Below are 27,691 nucleotides of genomic sequence, written 5' to 3' on the forward strand. Positions count from 1 at the left end.
GTGAATTTTCCAGCTTTCTTCCTGTTGGTGGTGGTTAGTGTTTTAATTCCTAAGTCATGCCCGACTCCATGCAACCCCATGAACTGTAGTCTGCCAAGTTCCTCTGTCCATGGGATTTTCTAGGTGAGAATACTGGAGTTGGTTGCCATTTTGATTTCTAATTTCATACCACTGTGGTTAGAGAAAAACTTGACTTGATTTCAATAATTACTTTAAAAACTTTTTCATGGTTGTTCTAAGTACTAGGTTTATGATGGCAAGCAAGAGTGAGAAGATGCTTGACCTAAATGAAGAAAAATAAACAAAAAATTTTAAGTTGTGATATTTTTCAGAGAATTATGAAGTAGGGAAGAAACAATAGAAGACGGAAGATGGGTTAATTAGGGAATTTTCTGAGAATTTAACATTAAAAATGAAGGATGAGAAGTTTGATTTACAGAGGTCAGAAGGAGGAGGAAGAAATGAGAAAAAGCATCCTTAGGGACAGAAAGTTCCAGGTACAAGGGCCTCAGGTGAGAAAAGGAATATTTCCTTTCATTATTATTATTATTAGCATGTTCTTTATAATTCAGCCATAGTGCTTTTTGGGGTTAAACAATAAAATTAGGGATATTAATGCCTTATTAATATGCAATAAGTAGTATATATTTATAATATTTTTAAAACAAAAATACTTGAAATATTCTTTTTCTTAATATAAATTGTACCTGAGAATTGATATCTTCAGTTCCATTTCTCTGTTTTTAAATTGCTGGTTTTGCAAAAAGGTGAGAAAGGTCATTTAATTGGCATATTTTTTACTTTATGCAAAGAATTTTATTTTAGCTAAAGGATGTGCATTGAAAAACTTTCATCATTAGTTTCAGTGTGAAAATGTCTAAAAAGATAGGAGCTGTAGAATGTTTAGTTTTTTTTTTTCCCTCTAACTTAGGGGTTTGTATATAGATAGCACCATATAACCTAAAAAAAAAAAAAAGAATACAATTTTTAAAATGTTTTATGTTTTTTATACAAAGCAAGGTGAAATTATATTAAGCCATTGACCTCTTGATCTTGACCTTGCATTGACTATTTAAAGGAAATAAAAATAGAGACATTCATTGCTAAGAATAAATTTCTTACCTTAAATTGAGAGAAAATAAAAGCCCTGACAATCTTGACAGAGAGTCAGAAGTTTCCATCTTTGGAGTAAACAGGTGTCCACACATTCAAGTGCAAAAAATGCTAAAATCTTAAGGGGCAGAAAGAATGTTACAGACAGCCTTACTGTACCTACTGAGGTTAAATCATTTATTACTTCATGTCTTTTCAATCTATCTCCTTGATCTAGTAGTTTCAATCTATCTCCATGATCTAGTGTGTTAGGACTGTTAATGTTTTTATTACTCTTAAGCAGTTAAGTTATCACCTTTACATTTGGATATACATGAAATTGTTTCTTGTGGGAAAGCATCTTATTGATTAGTGTTTGAACATTCAACCTTGAAAAGGAAGTTATATGAACTTCTTGCTAAACTAGTTATCTTTCTCAGTGAGTTATCACATAGTTTGCCCAGCAGTTAAGCTGATTGAAAATAGATTGGAGGACTGGGAGATATCACAGATGCCTTACGTTCCTTACCCTCTCATATGCCACTCCAACCTCCCATCGTCTTTAAAATTTAGTTTATTGTTGTAAGAACACTTAATGTGAGATCTACTCTCTTTGTAAATATTTAAGTTTGAAATAATTTATTGTTGACCATACCTATAATATTGTACAGTAGATCTCTAGAGTTTATTCATCTTGCTCAACTGTAACTTTATGCCTATTTCCATCATCATCTTTTAATGGGCTTTTAAAAATAGCCCCCTTTCAGAGACACATGTACCCCAATGTTCATCGCAGCACTGTTTATAATAGCCAGGACATGGAAACAACCTAGATGTCCATCAGCAGATGAATGGATAAGAAAGCTGTGGTACATATACACAATGGAATATTACTCAGCCATTAAAAAGAATGCATTTGAATCAGTTCTAATGAGGTGGATGAAACTGGAGCCTATTATACAGATTGAAGTAAGCTAGAAAGAAAAACACCAATACAGTATACTAACGCATATATATGGAATTTAGAAAGATGGTAACAATAACTCTGTATGTGAGACAGCAAAAGAGGCACAGATAACTAGAACAGTCTTTTGGACTCTGAGGGAGAGGGCGAGGGTGGGATGATTTGGGAGAATGGCATTGAAACATGTATACTATCATATATGAAATGAATCACCAGTCCAGGGTTGATGCATGATACTGGATGCTTGGGGCTGATGCACTGGGATGACCCAGAGGGATGGTACAGGGAGGGAGGAGGGAGAGAGGTTCAGGATGGGGAACACGTGTATACCTGTGGCAGATTCATGTTGATGTATGGCAAAACCAATACAATATTGTAAAGTAATTAACCTCCAATCAAAATAAATAAATTTATATTAAAAATAAAATAAAATAAAAATAGCTCTCTGTCTTCCAGCCTACAGATTCATTTTCTAACAGTCACCATCTCACAAGCTATTGAAGACTTGAAAGAGATTTCCAAAACATCTATGACCACTTCACTTTTCAATTGAAAATCCTTCAGTCATTTCCTTTCACCTTTTGGATTCGATAAGCAAAAATTCCTGTCTGCTTTTCCCAACTTATTGTCTGACTCTGTCAGGCCGTAGAATACAGTGTTTCAACATTCCCCCATCCATATATTCCATAAAGCAAGAATTAGTTGAAAATTTCTCAATAAGTGACTTTAATCAAATTAAAATACCAACCAAAAGAGAGTAGATCTTATCAATGGATTATCTCATGCCTACATCAACAATTTTGTGAAAATGTTCTCAATTAGCGGCAGGAAACATGCATTGGAGTCCTAGATAATACAGCCCTACAAACCAGAAGTGTGCAGGATGCCATGGTTATTAGTATTGCGTGGTAATCTATAGTTTGTAGAGGTCAGTTGGAAGGCTACCTATTGTACTATCAAGGAAAGAATATGTTCCTTAATATAAGTATTAGGCATCATTTTAAAATGATAGTTCAGTTTCTTTCCTTTCAAACTTAAGCTTTCACATTATGTATTAAATTCAGCTTAGTTCAACAAATGTTTATGGATTACATACTATATTTCAGGCTACTTGAGAATACAACATTGAATAAGACATCCAGCACTTTTTTCCAAAAGAGTTCATAGTCAAGTTGGGGAGATCAAAGGATAACTTTGGCCACCTCATGCGAAGAGTTGACTCGTTGGAAAAGACTCTGATGCTGGGAGGGATTGGGATCAGGAGGAGAAGAGGACTACAGAGGATGAGATGACTGGATGACATCACTGATGATTTAAGTAAATGATTTAAGCATATATAGGAAAAAAAATACAACCAAATGAATGCAACTGAGAATGGCTTCAAATAACTTATCAACAACAAGAGACTGGAAAGTGCCAAGTTCTAATGGAAATTGAGTTTGGATCTATAATTCTGTTTACAGGAAAAAAAAAAAAGCAGAACATGATATACAATAATGAAGAGCAGCTAAGTATAATATGAAACAAGTAGAGGGAGTCAACAATAAATCAAAATGGATCCACTGAATTTTGATGCTTAGAGCACTTGTCTTTGAGCAGGAAGACTTTAGAATTAAGTGAAATACAATTAAATTTACTTCTAAAGTGCACAATAACCTCAGAATTATAATAATTATATTTTTTGTATACCAAATGCTCATAACAGATCTGTAATAGCAAATGCTTAAAAAATCCCAAATGTCCTTCAATAAGTGACTAGTTTAACAAAATATAATGTTACACAGTAGTAAAAAGAAGCACACAAATGACACACATAATAATTTGGATGGTTCGCAAGGGAATTATTCTGAGTGAAAAAAGTCAATATAGAAAGATTATATAACATATAATTCCATTTATACAGCAAACTTTCTAAAAATTGGGGTATAATTGATATATAACATGTAACATATTAATTTCCTATATGGGTTTCCAGGTGGCTCAATGGTAAAGAATCCACTTGCTGATGCAGGGAACATTGGATATATCCCTGGGTCAGGAAGATCCTCTGGAGGAGAAAATGGCAGCCCCATCCAATAGTCTTAAGGAAAATCTCATGGACTGAGGAGCCTGGCAGCTACAGTCCCTGGGGTCTCAAAGAATCAGACACAATGATATATTATAAAATGAAATAATATTTTTATATATTGTAAAATGGTCACCACAATAAGTTAAGTCTAGTTAACATCTATCCATATATATATAACTAAAACCTTTTTTTTCCCCTTGTAATGAGGGCTTTTAAGATCTACTCTCTTCAGTTCAGTTCAGTACAGTCACTCAGTTGTGTCCGACTCTTTGCGACCCCATGAATCGCAGCACGCCAGGCCTCCCTGTCCATCAGCAACTCCTGGAGTTTACTCAGACACATGTCCATCGAGTCAGTGATGCCATCCAGCCATCTCATCCTCTGTTGTCCCCTTCTCCTCCTGCCCTCAATCCCTCCCAGCATCAGAGTCTTTTCCAATGAGTCAACTCTTTGTGTGAGGTAGCCAAAGTATTGGAATTTCAGCTTCAGCATTAGTCCTTCCAATGTACACCCAGGACTGATTTCCTTTAGAATGGACTGGTTGGATCTCCTTGCAGTCCATGAGACTTTCAAGAGTCTTCTCCAACACCACAGTTCAAAAGCATCAATTCTTCGGCGCTCAGCTTTCTTCACAGTCCAACTCTCACATCCATACATGACCACTAGGAAAACTATAGCCTTGACTAGATGGACCTTTGTTGGCAAAGTAATGTCTCTGCTTTTTAATATGCTGTCTAGGTTGGTCATAACTTTCCTTCCAAGGAGTATGCATCTTTTAATTTCACGGCTGCAATAACCATCTGCAGTGATTTTGGAGCCCCCCAAAATAAAGTCTGACACTATTTCCAGTGTTTCCCCATCTATTTCCCATGAAATGATGGGACCAGATGCTATGATCTTCGTTTTCTGAAGTTGAGCTTTAAGCCAACTTTTTCACTCTCCTCTTTCACTTTCATCAAGAGGCATTTGAGTTCCTCTTCACTTTCTGCCATAAGGGTGATGTCATCTGCATATCTGAGGCTATTTATATTTCTCCCAGGAATCTTGATTCCAGCTTGTGCTTCTTCCAGCCCAGCATTTCTCATGATGTACTCTGCATATAAGTTAAATAAGCAGGGTGACAATATACAGCCTTGACATACTCCTTTTCCTATTTGGAACCAGTCTGTTGTTCCATGTGCAGTTCTAACTGTTGCTTCCTGAGCTGCATATAGGTTTCTCAAGAGGCAGGTCAGGTGGTCTGGTATTCCCTTCTCTTTCAGAATTTTCCACAGTTTATTGTGATCTACACAGTCAAAGGTTTTGGCATAGTCAATAAAGCAGAAATAGATATTTTTCTGGAACTCTCTTGCTTTTTCAATGATGTTGCAAATTGCAAGATCTCATTCTTTTTTACAACTTCTTTACACATACCTACACACACACACACACACACACACACACACATACATATATATATATATACACACATGGTAAAAATTTCACCTGCCAATGCAAAAGCTGCAGGAGATGCAGGTTCCATCCTTGGATCAGGAAGATTCCCTGGAGAAGGCAATGGCAATCTACTCCAGTATTCTTGCCTGGGAAATCTCATGGACAAAGGAGCCTAGCAGACTACAGTCCATGGGGTCACAAAAGTGTTGGACAAGACTTAGGGACTTAGTTGTGTTGCCATTGTCATCTCCAGGGGATCTTCCTGACCCAGGAATCAAACCCTCAATCCCTGTGTTGGCAGGCAGATTCTTTACCACTGAGCCACCAGGGAAGTCCATCTATATATTTGTATGTATATATGTGTGTGTGTGTGTGTGTGTGTGTGTATGTATATATGTCATTTCAGTCATGTCCTACTCTTTGCAACTCTTGCGACTCTTTGCGACATCATCTTTATCCATTCATTTTTCAATGGACACGAGTTGTTTTCATATCTTGGCTGTTGTAAATGTTGCAGTGTACATGGGGGTGCATATAGCTTTTTGAATTAGGGCTTTGATTTTCTTTGGATAAATATCAAGAAATGGGATTGCTGATCATATATTAGTTCTATTTTTTATTTTCTTTTGAGGAATCATTATATTATTTTCCACAGTGACTGCACCAATTTACAATCCACCAACAGTGTACCATATAATGGCTGTTTTGTCAACTTTAAAATTATGGAGTTTTTCTATTGCCAACACACAGAAATTTGATAGTTTGGGAACAGAAATTAATCATATAACAGACAGAAATCTGAAAGATGAGAAGTAAAAAGTATGTTCCTGGCTCAGATGGTAAAGAATCTGCCTGCAATGCAGGAGATTTGGGTTCGATCTCAAGGTCAGGAAGATCCCCTGGAGAAGGGAATGGCAACCCACTCCAATATTTTTGCCTGGAGAATTCCACGGACAGAGGAGCCTGGCGGGGTGCAGTCCATGGAGTCTCAAAGAGTCAGACACAACTGGGCAACTAGCACTTTCACTTTCACTCGGTTTTCTAGATCAGCCAGCAGATCACCATGCAGGTGAAAGAGCAAGAGACAGAGGTTTAAATAGAGTGTTTATATTATAGACATAAGCACAAGCTACAAATTATAATAGTATATATCATGAACTAGGTGGTAAAAAGAAAAATTATGAGGAAAATTATAAATTATTTCTAAGAAGAGGTGTGATAGGAGATAATAAAGAAGAGAGACTGAAAAGTGGTTATTTTTATTTACTTTAAGCTTTTCCATATGGCTTAACTTTATTCCTCTAAGTAAAAATATTGTTGTAGAAAGAAAGATACTTAATGCATATAATGAAAGGGAAAATACCAAAATACTACTAGGTGAGCATTTTAGGAATGACTCCCCTTCCCCTTTAGGTTTTATATTTTACCCCCAGTTTTCTATAAACATTACTTTTATAATCTCAAATTCTATAAAATAAATGTCATGTTTAAAGAAGTGATAACATTTGATGTAACACAAAGTATTTTAAATAGACATACACATTATTTTGAAAAATCAGATACACAATTTACAAGACAAGTTGTTTGTGTATGTTGAGTTCCCATGATATAGTTGCAGTGTAACTTGAATGGCTTATTTAGTCTTGTAAGTACTGACTTAAGTCCTGTGCCTCACAGCTAATATGACAATTCCAAAAATTAAGCTGTAGAGAAAAATGCCTTGTTACTACATAGAAAATCACTTGATAGAATTAAATGAGTCACTCAACCATGCTGCACAAATTTATAGCCATTATCTGTGGAGAAATAGAGTTAGCACCGACATTAAATGTACCATTAACCACTACCATATGGTTTTCATTATGTTTGTTGCCATTTGTTATGCCCAATAAGTTGAAAACTTTATTATATATTGATTTACTGCTGTGAATGCCTGAAAACCCTTGTACTATCAACACTATCATTGATCAGATACCAATTGTTTTTTATTCTCAGACCACAGAAAATATTAAACTGATTCTGGGTATAGCTGATACATGCTAAAGGACCTGACCCCAATTTTTCTGTTAAAGGCCTTTTAGCTTCAGTTTTAAGAACAATTTTCTTTCTTACAGTATTGTACTCTTCCTGACTAGGATTCCCACTTTTTCATTTATTTGGCTGGAAAACAGGACTAGACCAGTATTTGAGATAACTTGTAGCTTGTAGAGATGTGGCTGCTATTCTTGATGTAAACAACGTCCATAAAAATGACTTAAGAATGTATTATTTGGAAAATGAGTGGTACAAGTGGGTCATAAATTAAAGTTACTTTAAAAAATATAACATTTAAAAGGAATGAATGCTTTGTCCCACCTTGGACTCTTTACATATCACTTTAATATGCTTCTATATTGTGGGATATAGAATGTCCAAAGAATTACATAGTGTGGATGAATTTGAAAGATAATTTTCTTATTATTTTCCTTTATTTCCCTCTGTTTTGAGATACCTTTTTAATTATCTAAGACATAATTGAAAACAAAATGCTGTATCCCAGGTGCAGAAGTCTAAAATAGTATATAAATATTAAAAATTTTAACCATTTTGACATGTCGTTTTTGTGATTAGTCCGTAAGCTTGTCCAACTCTTTTGTGACCCCATGAACTGTAGCCCACCAGGCTCTTCTGTCTATGGGATTTCTCAGGCAAGAATACTGAGGTAGGCTGCCATTTTTTTCTCAAAGGGATCTTTCCGACTCAGGAATCAAACTCATGCCTTCTGCTTGGCAGGGGGATTCTTGACTGTTGAGCCATCTGGGAAGCCATTTTGACATACAGAACACAAAAAAGTTAATTAAATAATTAAACTAATATTAAATACTTTCTGAAAAATAAATTGGTGAATCTATTCGAATTTTTCTGAGCATTATTTTCTATTAAAAGTGATAGTTTTGTCTACACATGAGTGAACTACACAGAAATAATAAATGTGTATATAGACTTTTGTTTCTCATTCTATATGAAAATTAGGGATGTTGAGTATTTTGTCAGCCTAAACTTTGAAGTCAGGGAAACCTGATTTTGAAACCAGCTTTTACGTGAATTTACTACCTGTTGAAGAAGGAACATTAATTTCGTTATCTGAATTGAGGATTAAATGAGATTATGGGATATGAGAAGTTCCTGGTACACAGTATAAATAAAGGCAAAAAGTGTTAATTATTTTATGAGATTTATACTAATGATGGCCTAAGCATCTCACTTTATCTACCTTCCTGAATGGGCTGGTTAATAGATAAAAATAATGTGATTGCTAAGAAAGTAGCTGAAGTTCCTCATTTAGAAATGATAAACAAGTAACTGCCACATGGCATTTAAAATTTAATTAAATCGTATTCCTTTGGCTATTTGTGTGTGTGTGTGTGTGTGTGTGTGTGTCAGTGTCTGTGTAGATTTCAGTTGGGGCTTTAGGACAGTGCTTTTCAAAATTTCAATGTACATGTGAATCATCTGGAAATGTTGCAAAAATCCAGATTCTGGGTCAGTAGGTCTGCAGTAGGGTCTGAGATTCTGAATTTCAGAAAGCTTACTGGTGATGCTGAAGCTGTTCACTCATGGTGTGTGTGCATGCTGGTACTTAGGGTAGTGAGGTGATAGACTGTAGATGTTACATAATAAATAACCTCTTGCTCTTTCTTATTATGTGCTCCCACAGGACCCTGAATGTACACTGTCAAAATTATTTGTTTCTGGTATTAAAATGTTTTAATTTTTTTACTTCCTTCCATATACTGTAAGCTCCTGAAAGTATGTCTTCTTTCACTAGTGTCCAAGAATAGCATACTGCCTGGAGCTTGGCAATGAGTATCCATCTGGTTAGTGCTGGTAAGCTACATGCCAAACATGAAGCCCATGGCTGAAAAGATAATCCACAGATTGAAAGATTCTACATAATGGCTGGGTTACAAAATAATTTTGCAAAATAGACTGCTTCTCCATTACCCATGCTGCTGCTGCTGCTAAGTCGCTTCAGTCGTGTCCAACTCTGTGCAACCCCATAGACGGCAGCCCACCAGGCTCCCCTGTCCTTGGGATTTTCCAGGCAAGAATATTGGAGTTGGTTGCCATTTCCTTCTCCAATGCATGAAAGTGAAAAGTCAAAGTGAAGTCGCTCAGTCGTGTCCGACTCCTAGCGACCCCATGGACTGCAGCCTACCAGGCTCCTCTGTCCATGGGATTTTCCAGGCAAGAGTACTGGAGTGGGGTGCCATTGCCTTCTCCGTCCATTACCCATAGGTTTAGTTTAATTTCTTCCCCCAGCAATGTGTGTATGTGCATGTGTCCAGTGGTCATAGACAGAACTGGTGTTGGAAAGACATGTATTATTCTGGTAATTAGATACAATATAACTAAATTTACTGCTTTATAAATTTACTTTGATATTGATTCAAGAAGAGAATGCTGCTGCTAAGTCACTTCAGTTGTGTCCGACTCTGTGCGACCCCATAGACGGCAGCCCACCAGGCTCCCCTGTCCCTGGGACTCTCCAGGCAAGAACATTAACTGAATACAAAGTCAAATAAGGGCTAGGTCACTACTTTTCTTTAAGGCCAAGATGCTGCCAACGTGGAGTTTTGAGAAGATACAGTACCATATTGTATACTGGAAATTTTTAATAGAGTAGGTTTTAAGAGTTTTCACCACACACACACAAACACAAATGCGCGTGCACACACACACACACACACACACACACACACACACATGCCAAAATGGTAACTGTGTAAGATGATGGATGTGTGAGTAAACTTCGTTGTGGTAATAGTTTTACAATGTATACTTATATCAAACCATCACCTTTTCTGTCAGTAATGTGTCATAATAGATTGGCTTGCATTTTCTGAGATTTTTATATAAACAGAAGCATGTGCTCTTTTTGTCTGACTTCTTTCAGTCAGCAAAACTATTTTGAGACTCATCCATGTCGTTGTGTGTATCAATAATTTGTTTCTTCCTAAATGGAGCAGAATTCCATCTAAAGAAGAGAAAGTTTACATTTTGAAGTAGATGCTATTCAGGCTTTCATGTCTGCAGGATGTGTGGAAAGAGAAAATTATGAACTATCAGTTATGAGTGTGTGGTTAAGTATAGAGGTGGATGATAAATATAAAATATTGCCTTCTTAGTACTTCACAAGCTAACTTTAATTATTTTATATATGGGTATTAAGGTATGCATTCATTTTATTTGAAAATAGCATATACAGTATTCATATGAGCTAACTTTAGCCTATCAAGTCTAGCTAACTCATGCTCTCAGCAGATCCTTACAGTCAACAGTGAATTAATGGGGACTGGGATTGAGAACATTAATGTTGATTTGTGTCTCTTGGAGTTTTCTTCTTGTGCAGTCCTTCATAAAGGGTTACTTATGCATGAAGAGATGCACATTGAAAGAGGAATAGAAATTTCAGATTGCTCTCATCTATTTTATCAGATTACTATTTTGAACCCCTTCAGTTTTTCTTTTTCTCACTGTCTCTGGGCCACTTTTCTAGCATCAGTTCACAATGCAGAAACTGAATATGTGTGACTCTGGTCAGCTTCAGGCAAACACATGTCCACGTTCAGCAATTCTTGCCTTCTGCCACTCAGGGTTAATCTTAGTGTAGGAATCTGGAACAGGGAGATAAACACAGAATCATAATGATACTGTTTTCAGTCAACTCTCAAATATTGCAAATATTAACATGTAATTAATGCTGACAGGAAAATATAAAGGAACATGAGATTTGAGTAGATATTTCTTAAACTTTCCATTATGAAATATTTTAGTTTATAAATATTCATTTAAGAGAAAATAGAAATATGGCATAGTGGTGAAGAATCCAACTGCCAATGCAGGAGACACAGTTTCGATCCCTGGGTCAGGAAGATCCCCTGGAGGAGGAAGTGGCTTGCCATTCTTTAGCCTGGAGAATTCCATGGACAGAGGAGCCTGGTGGGCTACAGCCCATGGGGTCACAAATGTCAGACACAGCTTAGCGAATAAACAATAACAGCAACAGAAATATTCTTAAGTTTCTAATGTAAACTTTTCATGAATTTGATTATTATATTATATATGTACATATATATTTACATATAAATATGTCAATAATAATTTTAAGATTATTTGGAAATTTTACCAAGAACTGAAAAAATTCTTTAGAGTTTGGGAAGTTTGTTTCTTTTTGTCATTTTCCTTGAGTCTCTTATCTCAAGTATCTGAACAGAATGCCGTATTAGGGGATTGATTGCTTTTCACATATTTAAGGTGAAGGAACTCAGAAGTTTTTACTTTTACTTTTATTGCTTTTAGATAGATGAGGAGTATGAAAGGGTAGTTATCCTTAGTTAATCTTAAGGAATTAAATCTATCTAAGTAAAACCAATTGGAAACGATTTTTTATCTTGGGCTATGGGCCTTTGTTCTGCAATAATGGCAGCCATTTAAAGTAAATTGTCCATTAAAGTACCACTCTGGCTTTTGACAAATTGCATCCAACTGTTTTCTTCCTCCAGGGAAACACAAACCTGAAAACAGTGGTTTTATATTTTCTGCTTGACATATAGGTTGCCTGAACCAGCAGCCTAAAATGCTTTTAGGTGCTCTGTAAGACAACTCAAAGAGGTTATATATGGTCCAGCAGAGCCCAAGTGAAGATATTGAATACTAGCAACTTATCTTGTGTTATGACAAATAATTGGTCATGCTCTTGTATCATTTATCATTTTAAAAACAGTTCTCACTTTTTAATCATGTACTATAAGAACAATGGAACAGAACTGACAAAACCTATAAATCCTATTTTTGGCTAAAAAAGCATCAAACCATACAAAAATAATTCAAATGACTGGTAAGGTAAAATTGAACACACTGCTCTCGTAGGCAGACACCATCTTACTTTCAGGTGACAAAAGTTCAAGGTGCTAATTATAAATGAGCAAAAAATCAATTTTATAGAACCTTCTCTCAAAAAGTAAATAAGCTGCAGTAAAAAAGATGTGGGCTTCCTAGATGGCACTAGTGGTAAAGAACCCACCTGCCAATGTGGGAGATAGACATGGGGGGTTCAATCCTGGGTTGGGAAGAGCCCCTGGAGGAGGGCATGGCAACCCAACTCTACCATTCTTGCCTGAAGAATCCCATGGACAGAGGATCCTGGCAGGCTACAGCCTATAGGGTCACAAAGAGTTGGGCATGAATGAAGTGACTTAGCACACACACAGTTAAAGATTCAAAGAAAACTATACAACTGTGGTTTAAATGTTAATGGAATGAAGTATTCTACTGTCTTTTAAGCTTAGATTATTTTAGCTATGAAAAAACAATAACTGAAGTGATTTTAGAAGTAAAAATGGTTATAATTGTCTCTCTTTACATAATATAACTAAAAAAAAAACATTGCCTGTGTTTCTAAAACAAGTTATTCACTTTAGCTTTGATGATCAATATGTTGTGGTCATATAATTTATGAGTAAAAATCTTTGATTGTGAACTAAAATTTCTTAACTCGCAAATATGAAAAAAATGTGAGTTATGGTAAAGTAACTGAAAGTTGCTTAATGCTTTGACTTTAGGCACAATTTTCTAGCCTACAACATTTTGTGGAAAGAATAAAATTCATTATCTCAGACTGGATCAATACATTGTCTGGAAAGTTCTGAGTAGTGTCAATTTCCTTGACTTTCACAACTTTGACACTTTGGAAGATGATATGGTGGTTTAGTTGCTAAGTCATGTCCAACTCTTGGGACCCCATGGACTGTAGCTTGCCAGGTTGGAAGATGATAGGTCGTTATTTTGTAGAATGTTTCTGAATTTGGGTTTGTCTGAGGTTCCGATTGGTTAGATTCCAGTTATGCACATTTTGGAAGAATATCACAGAAATAAGATTATATTCCTGTCACGAGGCACATTATTTCAATTTGTCTCATTATTCATAGTGTTAACTTTGACTATGTATTTAAATCATGTCTGCAAGGTTTATCCACTGTAAAATTAACTCATCTAACTTTTGTAAAGATTAAGAACTTTATGAAAGGGTATTTTTGAGACTGTGTAAACATTTCCATGTTTACTAAACTTTCGAAACATTCAGTTATTTGTTTAGAATAGTTCAGTTCAGTTCAGTCACTTAGTTGTGTTCGACACTTAGCGACCCCATGAATTGCAGCAGGCCAGGCCTCCCTGTCCATCACCAACTCCTGGAGTTCACCCAAACTCACGTTCATCGAGTTGGTGATGCCATCCAGCCATCTCATCCTCTGTCCCCTTCTCCACCTGCCCCCAATACCTCCCAGCAACAGAATCTTTCCCAATGAGTCAACTCTTCCCATGAGGTGGTCAAAGTGTTGGAGTTTCAGCTTTAGCATCATTCCTTCCAAAGAACACCCAGGGCTGATCTCCTTCAGAATGGACTGCTTGCATCTCCTTGCAGTCCAAGGGACTCTCAAGAGTCTTCTCCAACACCACAGTTCAAAAGCATCAATTCTTCAGCACTCAACTTTCTTCACAGTCTGCCTCACTCATCCATACATGACCACAGGAAAAACCATAGCCTTGACTAGACAAGGCTAGTTATTTTGCTGGCAAAATAATGTCTCTGCTTTTGAATATGCTATCTAGGTTAGTCATAACTTTCCTTCAAAGGAGTAAGTGTCTTTTAATTTCATGGCTGCAATAACCATCTGCATTGATTTTGGAGCTCAAAAAAATAAAGTCTGACACTGTTTCCACTGTTTCCCCATCTATTTCCCATGAAGTGATGGGACCAGGTGCCATGATCTTCGTTTTCTGAAGTTGAGCTTTAAGCCAAATTTTTCACTCTCCTCTTTTACTTTCATCAAGAGGCTTTTTAGTTCCTCTTCACTTTCTGCCATAAGGGTGGTGTCATCTGCATATCTGAGGTTATTGATATTTCCCCCAGCAATCTTGATTCCAGTTTGTGCTTCTTCCAGCCAGTGTTTCTCATGATGTGCTCTGCCTATAAGTTAAATAAGCAGGGTGACAATATACAGCCTTGATGTACTCCTTTTCCTATCTGAAACCAGTCTGTTGTTCCATGTCCAGTTCTGACTGTTGCTTCCTGACCTGCTTACAGATTACTCAAGAGGCAGGTCAGGTGGTCTGGTATTCCCATCTCTTTTGGAATTTTCCACAGTTTAATGTGATCCACACAGTCAAAGGCTTTGGCATAGTCAATAAAGCAGAAATAGATATTTTTCTGGAACTCTCTTGCTTTTTCTATGATCCAGCAGATGTTGGCAATTTGATCTCTGGTTCCTCTGCCTTTTCTAAAACCAGCTTGAACATCAGGAAGTTCATAGTTCACGTATTGCTGAAGCCTGACTTGGATAATTTTGGGCATTACTTTCCTAGTGTGTGAGATGAGTGCGATTGTGTGGTAGTTTGAGCATTCTTTGACATTGCCTTTCTTTGGGATTGGAATGCAAACTGACCTTTTGCAGTCCTGTGGCCACTGCTGAGTTTTCAACATTTGCTGGCATATTGAGTGCAGCACTTTCACAGCATCATCTTTTAGGATTTGAAATAGCTCAACTGGAATTCTATCACCTCCACTTGCTTTGTTCATAGTGATGCTTTCTAAGGTGCACTTGACTTCACACTCCTGGATGTCTGGCTCTAGGTGAGTGATCACACCATCATGATTATCTCGGTCATGAAGCTCTTTTTTGTACAGTTCTTCTGTGTGTTCTTGCCACCTCTTCTTAATATCTTCTACTTCTGTTAGGTCCATACAATTTCTGTCCTTTATCAAGCCCATCTTTGCATGAAATATTCCCTTTGTATCTCTGATTTTCTTGAAGATACCTATAGTCTTTCCCATTCTGTTGTTTTCCTCTATTTCTTTGCATTGATCACTGAGGAAGGGTATTTTATCCCTCCTTGCTAGTATTTGGAACTCTGCATTCAGATGCTTATATCTTTCCTTTTCTCCTTCGCTTTTGGTTTCTCTTCTTTTCACAGCTATTTGTAAGGCCTCCCCCAAACAGCCATTTTGCTTTTTTGCATTTCTTTTCCATGGGGATGGTCTTGATCCCTGTCTCCTGTACAATGTTATGAACCTCCGTCCATAGTTCATCAGAAACTCTAACTATCAGATCTAGTCCCTTAAATCTATTTCTCACTTCCACTGTATAATCATAAGGGATTTGATTTAGGTCATACTTGAATTGCCTAGTGGTTTTCCCTACTTTCTTCAATTTAAGTCTGAATTTGACAATAAGGAGTTCATGATCTGTGCCACAGTCAGCTCCCAGTCTTGTTTTTGCCGACAGTATAGAGCTTCTCTATCTTTGGCTGTGAAGAACATAATCAATCTGATTTCAGTGTTGACCATCTGGTGATGTCCATGTGTAGAGTCTTCTCTTGTGTTGTTGGAACAGGGTGTTTGCTATGACCAGTGCATTATCTTGGCAAAATTCTATTAGCATTTGCCCTGCTTCATTCGGTATTCCAAGGTTAAATTTGCCGGTTACCCCAGGTGTTTCTTGACTTCTTACTTTTGCATTCCAGTCCCCTACAATGAAAAGAACATCTTTTTGGGGTGTTAGTTCTAAAAGGTCTTGTAGGTCTTCATAGAACCATTAAACTTCAGCTTCTTCAGCTTTACTGTTTGGGGCATAGACTTGGATAACTGTGATATTGAATGGTTTGCCTTGGGAACGAACAGAGATCATTTTTTCATTTTGAGATTGCATCCAAGTGCTGCATTTCGGACTCTTTTTTGGACCATTATGGCTACTCCATTTCTTCTAAGTGATTCCTGCCCACAGTAGTAGATATGATGGTCATCTGAGTTAAATTCACCCATTCCAGTCCATTTTAGTTCGCTGATTCCTAGAATGTCAGCGTTCACTCTTGCCGTCTCCTGTTTGAGTACTTCCAATTTGCCTTGATTCATGGAGCTAGCATTCCAGGTTCCTATGCAATATTGCTCTTTACAGCATTGGGCCTTGCTTCTATCACCAGTCACATCCACAACTGGGTATTGTTTTTGCTTTGGCTCCATCCCTTCATTCTTTCCGGAGTTATTTCTCCACTGATCTCCAGTAGCATATTGGGCACCTACTGACCTGGGAGTTCCTCTTTCAGTATCCTATCATTTTGCCTTTTCATACTGTTCAAGGACTTCTCAAGGTAAGAATACTGAAGTGGCTTGCCATTCCCTTCTCCAGTGGACCACAGTCTGTCAGACCCCTCCACCATGACCCGCCTGTCAGACCCCTCCACCATGACCCCACCCACATGGCATGGCTTAGTTTCACTGAGTTAGACAAGGGTGCTAATTTGGTCCGTGTGATCAGATTGACTAGTTCTATGATTATGGTTTGTATGTCTGCCCTCTGATGCCTCTTGCAACACCTACCTTCTTACTTGGGTTTCTCTTACCTTGGATGTGGGGTATCTCTTCACGGCTGCTCCAGCAAAGCGTAGCTGCTGCTCCTTACCTTGGACAAGGGGTATCTCCTCACAGCTGCCCCTCCTGACCTTGAACATGGAGTAGCTTGAACGTTTAGAATAGTAAGTTTACTTATTTTGATGCCCAAATTATTCTACATTTAGCCAAAGGGAGACTCTATAATATGGCTTCTGTATCCTTTTGAAATATATCCAAATTGTCTTTTAAGCCTTTTTTTCTGGCATTAGTAAGATTTTTCTAGGCCCGTTTTCAACTTTCTCTGACTTAGCGAGCTATTTTTCTAAAGATCCTGAGGTTGTGTTAGTGAAGAATGATGTTCAGAATCCAAGAGCTGGTAGCACTTATTCATAAGGTGCCTTATTTCCAGGGCTGCTCAATAGACACATCTAAGGAATAAGTGTATGTGTACATGGATACATACATACATTTACATCTACACTAATTCTGTATTTGTATACCACACATTGTATCTATATTTCTTTCTCTCTCTGTTCCTCTGTCTCTGTCTCTTTAGCTATCATCAATGCCTTCAATTCTACTGCAACACTCAGGATTTGTCCTTGTTTTCTCTAGTTTTATATGCCGTTCTCTGAGTACATGTGACTCCTACCAGATTCAATCTATGTACCATATTTGGCCATTCCGTCTGTATATAAGTGATCTTCCTATTGTCCCCACTGTCCTCCTCTGTGTAGATGTTCCTCTCATCCTGCTCAGGCTCAGATTCGTGGTACCATGTCACCCCTCTGCAAAGATGCTGCAATAACTGTTCATGCTTCAGCAGCCAAGGTGGGGCCACCAACCCTCCTCTATAGGGATGTTCTCCCACACAGGTTGTTCTGCTGCATTCTGTGGTGTGCTTTCTCTTACCTTCATGGTACCCTACTTCCTCTTTTCCTCTGATCTCTCTCTCTCGCATACACACATACACACATCTCTCTCTTCCTGGATTTCTTCTATCCTTGTTTTATTTACAATATTTTTCTTTTCCTGCCTGCTCTCTAAAGGTTCAAGTTCCCTGGAGCTTATACCTTGCCGCCTACTTGATGTCAACCAGTCTCACAGTTTTAAGTGTTTTCTCCATATCAGTAACACCCAAATCAGCATCTGAGGCATTTAAGCTGGTACACATAACTACCTTCTTGGCATCTGAGCATGGATCTCGTGAATCTAAATATAAGTTGTAAAAATAGAGACTTGATTCTTCTTGCCCCACTCTTCTTTCTCCAATAAATCAAACCACTACTACTGTTTAGCCAGAATACAGGGATAGTCCTTGATTTATCTGTTTTCCTGACACACACACATGCAGTATATCAATATGAGCAAATCTAGCTGGCATTTTCATCAGATGCTTTCCTCATCACTTGATTCTCATCAGATCTCCATTGCTGCCACTGTAGCCCAAGTCATACTTACATCTCATGTAGACTATTGTAATAGCCTATTTTCCCTGCTTCTATAATCAATTCTTCTGTAATCTATACTCTATTCCTCTAAAGAAGGTACAACTAACCTTTAAAAATTGAATTAGACCACATTGTCTCTCAACAAGAAATCTTTGTTTTTTCATTGCACTTATAATGAAATGTAGCCTTCTTGCCCTGGTCTACAGTGCTCCGCTACTAGTTTGATTTATCTCTGTCATGCCATCTTTTACCACTTTCACCCTCTGGATTACTACCGTCTATCTTGTCATTCCTGTTTTACAACAGGCCAAGTGTTTCCCAAGCTGGGCATTTGGATTGCTTTCTAGTATGCTGAAGTCCATAGGGTTGCAAAGAGTCAGACGCGACTGAGTGACTGAGCATGCAAACAGTTTCTCCAAATCATCATTTAGCTGACCCCTTCTTATTTGGATCTACTGAAATGTCTTCTTAGAGAGATTAAATTAATTGACTAATTTATAATGAAACTCTCAAATTTGTCAGTTAAGTTCTGAGTTCAGCAAGACACAGAGATCACTTAACAAGTAGTTGATGAAGGTCACAGAAGGGGAGTTGGAGTCTGTCCCACAGAGATGATTCCTAGGAAGCAGTTGAGTTTTCATGAATCATTAGAGAGTTTAAGAGTGTTGTGAGAACCCATGGAATATGAAAAGTCAGGAGCCAGAAGATGGAGAACTTCTGATAGATTTTAAGTTCTAAACTTTATTACATAGACTATAGACAAGCATGGTCATAAGTACCCAGTAGAAGCTGGTAAAATCATCTACTACAGCATAAGAAGCATAAAGTAAGGTCAGACAGGATCTAAAGGTATCCAGCAATCTCCCTTAGATACTTCTGAAACACCCAAAAGAGAATTCCCAGTTGTGAGGTTTTGTTCCTCAATAGCCCAGAAGACCTTAAACATCTCCTTATATATATTTCTAGGTATCATCTTGGGGGAAGGGCTTAGTGGTGAGTGAAGTGCTAAATGATTATTACTTGCTTAGAAAAGAAAGAGATAACCTGAGAAAATATAAATGGAAGAGATTTCGTTTATGTCTGTTGAGGGAGTTTAGTAAATCTAAGCCCACCCAAGCTTCATAGTAGAATAAATGGGCCATGTGATCAAGTGCATTTGTGTGTGTGTAGCACATATAGTGTTGTATACAAATAATTTTTAACTGCACAGTTGTAAATAGTTGCCAACACTAAGGAATTTGTGTATTTGTATACATGCATTTATAAACTTCCAGGGACTAAAGACAGATACAGCGAGATACAGCCAGAAGGCAAGCATATATATTAGAGCAATCATTCTCATCTTTTATTTCTCATTTTATTCACTGGGTGGAGTTTAAAAAGGCTAATTTCTGAGTCTCTTACCCAAGAGATTCTGGTTTAATTGGCCTGGGCATTGTGATTTTTAGAAATTTTCTCAAGTGCTTCTCATGTGCATCCAGGGTTGATAGGCTGAAAGGCAATCTTTTTGATTAAAAAAAAAAATCTATATACATTTCCAGTCTCACATCATTATTTTGTGTGTGCCTGCATGCTAAGTCACTTTAGTCATGTCTGACTCTTTGGAGCCCTGTGGACCATAGCCTACCAGGCTCCATTGGATTCTGCCAGAGTCCATTGGGTTCTCCAGGCAAGACTACTGGAGAGGATTGCCATGGCCTTCTCTAGGGGATCTTCCTGACCCAGGGGTCAAATGCATGCCTCTTATATCTCCTGCACAGGCAGGCATGTTCTTTACCACCAGCATACCTATTTTGCATATGTTATCACTTCATGGGAAATAGATGGGGAGACAGTGGAAACAGTGTCAGATTTTATTTTTTTGGGCTCCAAAATCACTGCAGATGGTGATTTCAGCCATTAAATTAAAAGACACTTACTCCTTTGAAGGAAAGTTATGACCAACTTAGATAGCATATTAAAAAGCAAAGATGTTACTTTGCCAACAAAGGTTCATCTAGTCAAGGCTATAGTTTTTCCAGTGGTCATGTATGGATGTGAGAGTTGGACTGTGAAGAAAGCTGAGCACCAAATAATTGATGCTTTTGAACTATGGTGTTGGAGAAGACTCTTGAGAGTCTCTTGGACTGCAAGGAGATCCAACCAATCCATTCTAAAGGAGATCAGTCCTTGGTGTTCATTGGAAGCAGTGATGCTAAAGCTGAAACTCCAATACTTTGGCCACCTCATGTGAAGAGTTGACTCATTGGAAAAAAACCCTGATGCTGGGAGGGATTGGTGGCAGGAGGAGAAGGGGATAGCAGAGGATGAGATGGCTGGATGGCATCACTGACTCGATGCACATGAGTTTGGGTGAACTCCGGGAATTGGTGATGGACAGGGAGGCCTGGCGTGCTGCGATTCATGGGGTCGCAAAGAGTTCGGACATGACTGAGCGACTGAACTGAACTGAAAATATCCTAATATGAGTGAGATTTAGCTAGGACCCCTAATCCCTGACATGCTAGACAGATTCCGATTTAAAGAGTTTCCAAGGGGTATAAGTACAGAAACATTTCTAGAAAGTGAATGATTTCAAGGGAGTTAGCTCAACTCAAACATTGATTGGTTGAGGTCCCTTTTTGCCTTTCTCCTAGGGTTTGTGAGCAGTCATTCTTGTGGTCAGGATCAGTCCCCAAATTTCCAATTTAATATATTTGACAGAATTGCCTAGTTATTTTTGTTAAAGCAAGCAACAATAACATAAAAATCAGGTCTTTCAGCTGCATTCTACCTTGTCTAAGAAACACAACTGGCCAGTGCAAGATTAATGGGGCTCAGGAGAGAACCATGGCAAAGCTTGCTAACCTAGCAGTCTTTTGAAACATGCCATAACAGCCGTGGCATCTTCACAATAAGTTTCATGAGGGTGTATATTGAGTCTAATGAACTTTGGTTAGCTCTGCTAGCTGTCTCTCACTTTGTTCAGTTTTGCAGCTGCTAAAATGGGAAGGATTGAAATCAGCAAGTTTCTGTGAGTAAGTTAAAAGAGGCTTTTGAGTAATTTTTTTCTGCCTACTTGGCATATTTCTCTTGTGACAGTTGGATGTTATTTGGGGTTTCATACTTGGAGGAAGAAGCATGAGCCAGTTTCAGTCATTTTAGAGATTAAATATTCTCTGTATATATATTTGTAGCTGTTATTTTCTTTTTTTTGAGGTTTATGATTGATCTTTAGCATGTGATCCCTAGTGTATTGCTGTCTGAAGCAGCCTGAAAAGTGTTCCGAGAATTATGCAGAGTTTCTCTTTAGTTACAATTCTGCTTTCTTACTTCACTTGAGTATCAGTCTTCAGAGAATCAACATAACAAAGGAGTAAATACAAATACATGCAAAAATATCTACCAGAAGATCACTGAATTAGGTTTGTGAAAGCACACTTAAAATAATTTTCTACTGAAAAATTTAATCAAATTTATTAATCACATCACTGCTTACCGGTGTTAAATAAAAATTTAAAAGGTAGCAGTCAATAAACAGAGATAAAAGTGTCTCAAGAATAAATGAAAGGAAGTAATAAAAAGACTCACCAAGCTGAAGTGCCTCCTATCAACAGTAGCTGATAAAATATTAAAAGACTTGTCTTGTGTAATGTCTCCGGAGAGCCATCTGGCTGATCTGCTAGACCGTGATTGACAACTTTGAGACCTTGCTGGAAGCCACAAAAGTATATCTATAATATTATGCTCAATTGCATAGGTCTTTCTTCCTAAATGGGGCTGGAAATAACATACCACTGAATGATTGGCTTTTAAGAAATTGAACATTCTCTTCGGGCCCAGCTGAAGTTTAATTTGCTTAGAATTAGATGCTATGTGGTATCTGGAATACAAAAAAAAAAAAGAGAGAGAGAGAAACAGAGCCTTGTATCTAAGAACATGTAAAACTGGTTTGGAGGAGTTAAGAAATCAATGGAGGGAATTTCATTAGAGGAGGCAGGTGATTTCAGTGTCAGAATAAATTATTATTTACTAATACATTTCATGTGCCTGGTACTAAGCTCCTGATTTATGTTCATTGTCTTAATTAAGTCTCACAAATAAAAGCCTTACCAATGAGAAATGTAAAGACATTTTTACTTTTCTTGAGATAAGAAATTGAAATTCAGAAAAGTTAAAGAACTTTCCCAAGGTCTTTATAGTAAATAGTGTCTTAACTTGTATTTGAACTCAGATCAACACAACTCCAAATGGCATGACAAACCAAAATTGACTATGAGGATAGTGACACTCTAGACATTTATTCACAAGAGTGATGTGCCTTTTCACTTTGTGGATGGTTTCCTCTACTGTGGTAAAGCATTTTAATTTGATGTAGGCCCATTTGTTTATTTTTGCTTTTTTGCCCTTGTCTGAGGTGACAGATCCAGAAAGATATTGCTAAGATCAATGTTAAAGAGTCTACTTCCTATGGGTTCCTCTAAGATTTTTATGGTTACAGGTTTTTCATTTAAGCCTTTAATATATTTTGAGTTAATTTTTGTATATATGAAAGTGATCCAGTTTCATTCTTTTGCATATGTCTGTCCAGTTTTCGGAACACCATTTATTTTTTAAGTTTATTTTTTTAATTGAAGGATAACTGCTTTACAGAATTTTGTTGCTTTCTGCCAAACATCAACATGAATCAGTCATAGGTATACATATGTCCCATCTCCCTTCCCATTCTACCCCTCTAGATTGTTGCAGAGCCCCAGTTTGAGTTCCCTGAGTTATACAGCAAATTCCCATTGGCTATCTATTTTACACATGGTACTGTAAGTTTCCATGTTACTCTCTCCATACATCCCACTCTCTCCTGCTCCGCCCCTCCCCATGTCCATAAGTCTGTTCCCTATGTCTGTGTCTCCATTGCTGCCCTGCAAATAATTTCATCAGTACGCTCTTTTTAGATTCAATATATATGCTTTAGCGTGACATTTGTTTTTCTCTTTCTGACTTACTTCACTCTGTATAATGGGTGCTATGTTCATCCACCTAGTTAGAGTTGACTCAAATGTGTTCCTGTTTATGGCTGAGTAATATTCCATTGTGTATATGTTCCACAACTTCTTTATCTACCTCTTTAGAACTGACTCAAAGGCATTCATTTTTATGGCTGAGTAACATTCCATTTTGTGTGTGTGTGTATATATATATATATCACAGCTGCTTTATCCATTCATTTGTGAATAGACATCTAAGTTACTTCCATCTGTTAGCTATTGTAAATAGTGTAAACATTGAGGTACATGTGCCTTTTCCAGTTTTGGTTTTCTCAGGGTATATGCCTACTAATGAGATTTCTGGGTCATATTGTGGTTTTATTCCTAGATTTTAAAGGAATCTCCATACAGTCTTTCATAGTGGCTGTATCAATTTGCATTCCCACCAATACTACAAGAAGGTTCCCTTTTTTTCCATACCCTCTCCAGCATTTATTGTTTGTAGACGTTTTTATGATGGCCAATCTGACTGGTGTGAGGTGATATTTCATTGTAGTTTTGATTTGCATTTCTCTCATAATGAGAGATGTTGAGCATCTTTTCATGTGATTGTTAGCCATCTGTATGTATTCTTTGGGGAAATTTATAAAGAAATCACTTGCATTCGTATATACTAACAATGAAAAATCAGAAAGAGAGATTAAGGCATCAATCCCATTCATCACTACAACAAAAAGAATAAAATATCTAGGAATAAACCTACCTAAGGAGACAAAATAACTGTATGCAGGAAAATATGACACTGATGAAAGAAACCAAAGACAATATAAACAGATGGAGAGATATTCCATGTTCCTGGGTTGGGAGAATCAATATCGTGCAAATGGCTATGCTACCACATGCAGTCTACAGATTCAGTGCAATCTCTATCAAATTACCACTGGCATTTTTCACAGAACTAGAACAAACATGTTTACAATTCATATGGAAACAAAAAAGACCCAGAATATTGAGAAAAGCCATCTTGAGAAAGAGGAATGGAGCTGAAAGAATCAACCTTCCTGACTTCAGACGATACTACAAAGCTCTGGTCATCAAGACAGTATGGTACTGACACAAAAACAGAAGTATAGACCAGTGGAACAAGACAGAAAGCCCAGAGCTAAACCCACACACCTATGGGTATCTTACTTTTGACAAAGGAGGTAAGAATATGCAATGGGGCAAAGATAGCCTCTTCAATAAGTGAGAAATAAGTAAATATGACAGGAAATAGAAATTATAAAAAATAATCAAATGAAAATTCTAAAGATGAAAAATATAATGTCTGAAATGAAATTGCCCCTGGATGAGATTAAAAGCAGACTAGACATTGAAAAAGAAAATTTGACAGCTACATGTAAAAGAATGAAATTAGAGCACTTCTTAACACCATATACAAAGATAAACCAAAAATAGACTAAAGACCTAAATGTAAGACTGAAAACTATAAAACTCTTACAGGAAAACATAGGCAGAACACTCGATGACATAAATCAAAGCAAGCTCCTCTATGACTCACCTGCTAGAGTACTGGAAATAAAAACAAAAATAAACAACTGGGACCTAATTAAACTTAAAAGATTTTGCACAGCAAAGGTAATTAAAGACAAAGTGAAAAGGCAACCCCCAGAATAAGAGAAAATAATAGCAAAGGAAAAAAGCTGACAAATAATTACTTTCCAAAATATACAAGCAGCTCATACAACTCAATACCAGAAAAACAACCCAATCACAAAATGGGCAAAAGACCTAAACAACACTGTTTATTGACGAGAGTCTTCCCATTTTATTTTCTTTATTTTAGATTGACTGTCTATGCATAGGTTTATTTCTGGGCTCTATATTCTGTTGCATTGATCTACGTGTCTTTATTTTTTTTTTTTCCTCACCAGTAGAGTAGTGTTTTGATTACTACAGTTTTATAATATGGTTTGAAATCAGAAAGTATGATGCCACCAGCTTTGTTCTTTCTCAAGGTTGTTTTGACTATTCAGGTTCTTTTTGTTTCCATACAAATTTTAGGATTATTTGTTCTAGTTCTGTTAAAAATGTCATTGCATCTTGATAGGAATTACACTGAATCTGTAGGTTACTTTGGGTTCAGTTCAGTTTAGTTCAGTTCAATCACTCAGTCGTGTCTGACTCTTTGTGACCCCATGAACTGAAACACGCCAGGCCTCTCTGTCCATCACCAACTCCTGGAGTTCACTCAAACTCATGTCCATTGAGTCAGTGATGCCATCCAGCCATCTCATCCTCTGTCATCCCCTTTTCCTCCTGCCCCCAATCCCCCCTAGCATCAGAGTCTTTTCCAATGAGTCAACTCTTCACATGAGGTGGCCAAAGTACTGGAGTTTCAGCTTTAGTAGCATTGATATTTAACAATATTAATGCTTCTAATCCATGAGCATGGTATATCTTTCCACTTATTTGTGTTGTCATCAGTTTGTTTCATCAATGTCTTATTATTTTCAGTACAAGTCTTTAGCCTCATTGGTTAGGCTTATTCCTAGGTATTTTATTCTTTTTGATTCAGTTGTAAGTGGGGTCTTTAAAATTGCAGTATAATTATTTTGCAATATTATGTTAGTGTCAGGTGTATAAAACAGTGGTTCAAAATTTTAACTATTATACTCCATTTAAGGTTATTACAAAATATTGGCTATATTCCCTGGGCTGCACAATATATTCTTGTAGCTTATTTATTTTATATATAGTAGTTTGTACCTTTATCTCCTACCCCTTAAACACAAGATTATGTTATTTCTCTTCCTAGTTCCAGGATGTTGGTCTAACAATGGAAAGGATAAAAATAAATAGAAGCCTGAACATAATTTGAAATTTATGTATAAGCAATGTGACCTTAGTGATCAGGCCACACAGAGTTTGGGATTGGAGCATTTTCCTTGTTTATTCATTTGTCACAGTATACTTTAACATATCTTCGCTAGCTCTCCAAAAACTTCTACCACTTCCCAGATGTAAGATTCTTAGACCACATGTTTCTGTTCTTTCACTATAATTGGTGACTTTTTGGTAACACATTCTACTTCTACATATATTATAAATTTCACATAAACTTAAAAATTGATTTATACACAATTTTCCCTTAAATTAAAATGAAAAAAGCAATATTTTATATTTACTAACATTTGCAATGTCTTGTGCTTTTTATTTCTTTGTAGAAATCTTAGTTTCCATATGAAACCATTTTTATTCTTCCAAAGAATTTTTATTAGCATTTCTTGTGGTGTTATTCTGATTGCAAAGAATTATCTCAACTTTTGTTTTTCTGAAACTATTTTTTGAATAACTGTTTTTTGAGGTGGAGGTATAAAATTCTATGACAGGTTCTTTAATTTTAGCGTGTAATGATATAATTCTGTGATATGTGACTTGCTTAGTTTCTAATTAGAGGTCTCTGTTCTTACCTTTATTCTTCTGTGTATTATATTTTCTTACATAAGAAATATAGGAAATGAAAAATACCAGGCTAGGGGACATGAATATTCTTTTTTCTGCTTTATTGTTTAGCCCTCAGGTTCAATGATCTTTTCTTTTTCAATGTCTAATCTGCTTTTAATCTCATCCAGGGAAAATTGCATTTCAGATGTTATATTTTTCATGCTTAGAATTTGCATTTGATTATTTTTTATAATTTCTATTTCCTGTCATATTTATTTACTTCTCTATCTTCTTAAGTATATAAAAAATAGCTTTTTAAAATTCCCTTTTCTGATAGTGTCATTCCTGGGTCTGTTTCTATTGGCTTACTTTTATTCAGGTAATAGGTTACATTGTTGTGCTTTGAGACATAAGTAGTAATTTTTTTTTAAATTTTATTTTATGTTAAACATGTTAGTTACCTTGCTGAATGTTTGGATTTTGTTCTCTTCCTTTAAAGAATGTTCCATTTATTTTTGTTTGGTTGGGCAATAACAAAAGTTATTGGAGATCATTTTGATCCCTTCAAAATAATTCTTTAGATCTTTGTGTGCAGATAAGGAGTAGCTGGGCTTCCTAGGTGGTGCTAGTGGTATAAACCTGCCTGCCATTGCAGGAAACCTAAGAAACGCAGGTTCCATCTCTGGGTGGGGAAGATCCCCGGAGGAGGGCATGACAACTGAGTCCAATTTTCTTACCTGGAGAATTCCATGAACAGAGGAGCTTGGCAGGCTACAGTCCATAGTATTGCAAGGAGTTAGACATGACTGAAGTGACTCAGTATGCACTTTAGACTCACTCTAG

This window comes from Budorcas taxicolor, chromosome 2, assembly GCF_023091745.1.
Source record: "Budorcas taxicolor isolate Tak-1 chromosome 2, Takin1.1, whole genome shotgun sequence".
NCBI classification, from domain to species: domain Eukaryota; kingdom Metazoa; phylum Chordata; class Mammalia; order Artiodactyla; family Bovidae; genus Budorcas; species Budorcas taxicolor.